General features: G+C 40.3%; 1 pseudogene; it reads left to right on the forward strand.

Moving 5' to 3' along the window:
* The first annotated feature begins 3,743 nt into the window (after positions 1 to 3,743).
* LOC124959648 (growth arrest-specific protein 7-like) lies at positions 3,744 to 4,789 on the forward strand (annotated as a pseudogene).
* The last annotated feature ends 282 nt before the right edge of the window (positions 4,790 to 5,071 follow it).

The following is a 5,071-nucleotide window of genomic DNA, read 5'->3' on the forward strand; positions in this document are numbered from 1 at the left end:
ATATGCAGTCCTACCAACAATATATGAGTGTACCTTTTCCCCCACACCCTCACCAACACTTATTATTGCTTGCATTTTTGATAATTGCCAATCTGACTGAAGGAAGATGAAATCTTAGAGTAGTTTTAATTTGCATTTCTCTAATTGCAAGAGATGAACATTTTTTCATATGATTGTTGATCAATTGTGTTTCTTCTTCTGTGAAGTATCTGCTCATTTCCTTAGCCCATTTATTGATTGGGTTATTTATTTTCTTGGTATTAAGTTTATTGAGTTCTTTATATATCCTGGAGATTAGTGCTCTATCTGAGGTGTATGGGGTGAATTTTTCCCATTCTGTAGGCTCTCTCTTCAAATTATTGATTGCTTCCTTTGCTGAGAAGAAACTTTTTAGTTTGAATCCATCCCATTTATTGGTTCTTAATCTTAATTCTTGCACTTTAGTAGTCTTGTTAAGCAAGTCAGATCCTAAGCTGAAATGATGACAATTTGGGCCTACTTTTTCTTCTATTAGGCACAGGGTCTCTGTTCTAGTGCCTAAGTCTTTGATCTACTTTGAGTTGATTTTTGTGCAGGGTAAGAGATAGAGGTTTAATTTCATTTTGTTACATATGGATTTCCAGTTTTCCCAGAACCATTTGTTCAATAGGCTATCTTTTCTCCAATGTATATAATATATACAAACTTTAATCTTTCAAGGTGAGCATTGTTTTGCCCACTTTAGTGATGGGGAAATAAGCTCAGAGAAGTGAAATGGCTTGCCTAATTCGCCAGTTGGCAAATGGCAGAACTTGAACTAGAGTCTGGATTTCTTGTAGGTCAAGTTCTCAGTTTCTTTCAAACGCTGTAGGTGTCTCTATGTTTTCAACAATTGAAGTAAATTCCAGTTCTTTAGCCAGGTGTCTGTTGGAATGTTGTTACTCAGTAGGAATTTCACCTCTTTCCACACTTGTAGCCCCTCCCTGGTATGTGTGTGTGTGTGTATATGTGTGTGTGTTACACACGATATCCATTTCTTTTAGGTTCTTGAAACCTGTCTAAGTTTCCTTTTTGGCCAACCATAGGGTTTAATAGTTGTGAAGGCATAATTATTTTTCATATGAAACCCAGTTCTTTACCTCTTGGAAAGATATATGTATACACACACACACACACACACATACACACATATGTATATATACACACATATGGAAAAATAAATTTCCAGCAATGATTTTGCTGACAGCTGCCAAGTATAACTAAAGGGTATATAGATGTCTAACCTTATATTAACAAAGAATCAAGGTAAACAAACATGCAGGCAGTCTTTCTTTAATTTTCTGAACTGCATCTTTGCCATATTATATCTGAACCATTTGAATCCTTACTTGAAAGGTATGTTTTAAAATGGAAACGTGGTTATTATATCTAATTCTCTGTCTCTCTCACCTCTAGATCTTCTAGTCAAAGTTAGATTTCAGGCACTTCTATTGAAATTGTAATTCTCATTTTTTTCTTTCTTTCCTATTTTCTGCATGTGGAACCCATCACAATACATTTTAGTTGTTTCATTTTTCTTTAAAATAAAAATGTCTTTATAAGGCAGGCACCTAGATATTAGAAGCAGTTATCTTAGGATGGAGATGAGGGAATTATGCATAACGAGTATCTTTTTCTTTGTGGCTCTCCTGTATTTTATTATTAAAAAGAAAGTTACATAAAAATGTATTATTTCAATGATATCTCCAAGATCAGGCCTTTTATAATGAAGATGGATATCTCCGCACACATATTTATGTGCAGTTTATATGTGATTCCATGTTTTATATTAAGCAAACAGACATACAATGAAATAAAGAGCAAAAAATCAGATGAATTTTCAAGTCTAAACAGGTATGTTTGGAGATATTTTTGTTTGCAAATCTGATTTGAATTACAGCTGTAACTGATAGTAAGAGTTATTTCCTTAAGGCAGTTTGGAAAATTTCAAGAAGCACTGAGTGTAAGGGAAGTACTCACGTCCTATCTTCTAGGAATATTCTAAAGAGGAGAAGGAATGAAGATCTTCAAAACCCGCTTCAAGCCTAAGCCATTCTAAAGGCCTTATGGCAGGTAGAGTTTTTAAGAAAAAGCAAGGAGGAAGGTTAGATCTCCAGTCTTGAGTTGGTCATACCTCAAGAAAGATAATTTGTGTTCATTAGCATCTATTTATACAGCAACTTTCTTTTCTTCCATACATGATCAGCTCATAAACTAAGTGACACTCTTTAAGGGCAAAATACCCCTTCTCCAGTCACTGCAAGAAGTTCATCACAGTTCCCCATGTATCCAAGACATGCATCAACTTTCCAGCTGATGATTATGGAGATTACACTTTATGTTTAAATTTTATATTCTTATTCCAAAATGGTTTTTGGATTCCATGTCATGCCCCTTCTTTTTATATCCCTAGAGCACAGAAAAGAAGGAGTGCTTGTGTTGATGGATTCCCGATGTCCTCCTAAGCTCTGCAACCCTGGGGAGGACTCAGGAGTCAGCCTATAGTCACTTCCATGCTATGATTTATTGCAGTGAAAGAAAAAAGAAAAATTAGGAAAGGTGCATGGAGCCAAATGCAGGGGAAAGCAAGACACAAGTCTCCAGGAGTCCTTTTCGTGTAGTCACACAGGATGGTTTTCAATCCCTAGCCACATCTTCTGACAACACATGTAAACCATTGCCAATCAGAGAAGTGCTTCAGAGACTCAGTGCCCAGGTGTTTATTTTTTATTTTAGTTTTTTACTGGAGTGTAGGGGTATGCCCTCTCTGCTTGCCTCTGCCTGGCATGTACCCAAACCCCTAGTTCCCAGAAGGAAAGCAAATATTCAGCATAAACCATGTTGTTTGCACAAACTGTTCAGGCACAATGAGTCATTCTTATCAGTTGATGATGGGAACCTTCCAAAATCTGTTTCCAGATGACAGTCAAAGGCCCACATTGTAAGCAGCACAGAAAGGACAGCAGTTCAGGCCTGCTGTGTTAACTCTCCTCTGTCCTTTCTGCACATACTTTATACTTTTTTTCTTTTTTTTGAAAAGGCATGTAGGAATTTAGGGTGGGACAGGAGGGCAGGCAGGGAAACAGGAAGTGAAGTTCCTTCCCTGGGGTCTATTGTCACTATTCTTCACTCTCTAACGAGTTTATCCATTGTCCGGGATTCAGGAGTCATCTTGGAACTGCAGCACGGAGCCTACAGAAAGTGAAACCTAGATCTGTGCTGTTAATGTTGGTCTCCCCCTTAAAGGCGAGGCACTGGAAACTTTCAGGGACACTCTAAGTCTACAGGATAGAAACTGTACTGCCTCAAATCCATACTGCTAGGTGGGAAGACACACAAACAACATAAAGAAAAAAAAAAAAAAAACCAAGGGAATAAAGCACCTCAAACAAACCAAGATGCTACAATAATAGAATCCATTGACAACCCAGTAGAAGAAACGTCAGAGAAGGAGTTCAGAATGTACTTATTAAAACTTCTCCATGATTTAAAGGAGGATATAAGGAGTGAAATCAGAGATATATTTCAGGAGGTGAAAGATCACTTCAACAAAGAGATAGAGATCCTGAAAAGAAATCAAGAAATCCTGAAATGAATGAATCAATAACTCAAATTAAAAATTCAATGGAAAGTATCACCAAAGATGAGACCTCTTGGAAGACAGAACCTCAGGCAATGAAGACAAAATATATAATCTTGAAAATAAAGTTGACCACACAGAGAAGATGATAAATTGTGTGACATTCCCTCACCCAGACACAGTACCTGAACAGCAACTGTGAAAACCAACAGAGTGGAGCTACTGTGACTGTGGGTTGATAAGAAGGACCCCCAAGGCAATGGCACCATGGTGGGGTTCAAACTGCTGCTCCAAAAGCAATTGAAAGGCAAACAAATGCAGAAAGAAATGTCTGAATTCATCTGAGAGAAGATAAAGATTGAAGAAGAACCTGAAAAGAACTTGGCTAAGCTCTCTCAGAACTCCTTGACTGCACAGAAGGAAGGCTCCCTGGGAGAAGCATGGGCCCAGGTGAAGAAGAGCCTGGCAGATGAAGCAGAAGTTCATCTCAAGTTCTCCAACAAGTTTCACAGTGAGGTAGAGAAGCCCCTAATGACCTTTTGTGAGAACTTCAAGAAAGACATGAAAAAGTGTGACCACCATATCACTTACCTCGGCAAGCAACTTGCCAGCCACTAAGCATCAAGGCCAGGGAAACTCTCACAGAGTGGCAGAGACCTGGAGATGAAGACTCAGCAGCTGGAGATCAAGCTGAACAACAAGGTGAAGGAGGACATCAAGAAGGCACAGAGGAATGCCACATAGGCTGGCAATGACCTCATGTGCTGTGTGGACCTCTACAACCAGGCCCAGTTGTAGTGGTTTAAAGAGATGGTGACCATCATTTTGGAGCTGGAGCGACTGGAGGTGGAGCGGGTGAAGATGTATCTGTGCCAATACTCAGAGCTGAGGCCTGAGACAGACATGTTCAACCAAAACACAGTTGAGCCTCTGGACCAACTGCTTCGAAGAGTGAACTCAGCCAAAGACAGAGAGCTGTGGGTCAGAGAGCACAAAATGGGCAACAATCACCCTGTGGATATGGAGATTAAGACATGCCTGTGTGGCCCCTCATGGTCCTGCCCTGGAGAGGGGCTGGGTGTCCCTTGGAGAGAAGAAGGTGGCAGCTCCCACTGGGTGAAGTTGCCCTCTGACCCACTGAGGAGAGAGCAGAGAGCTGATGATTCCAGAAGGGTGATCTGGATGACCTAGCTGAGGGAATCCCAAATATTCCCAGGTCAAGAAGACAGACATGCAACCTTGCCCTTGTCTCCAAGACGGAAGCCCTCCAAACCTTGTGCCATGCTTTTTGACCTGAGAGGCTAGAACTTTCTGGTCCCTGCTGAGTTCCATAGGGGTGACCATCATACACTTGTGCCCTTGAATATCCCAAGGTCCATCCTCCAGCTGGTCTCTTTATCTCCAGGGCTTTGGAATATCAGGGGAGGGCTGTCTCTGCCTCCAAACCAATGTCAGGATCAGAATCATGGATAG

Source organism: Sciurus carolinensis, chromosome 11 (genome assembly GCF_902686445.1).
Source record: "Sciurus carolinensis chromosome 11, mSciCar1.2, whole genome shotgun sequence".
Taxonomy (NCBI): Eukaryota; Metazoa; Chordata; class Mammalia; order Rodentia; family Sciuridae; genus Sciurus; species Sciurus carolinensis.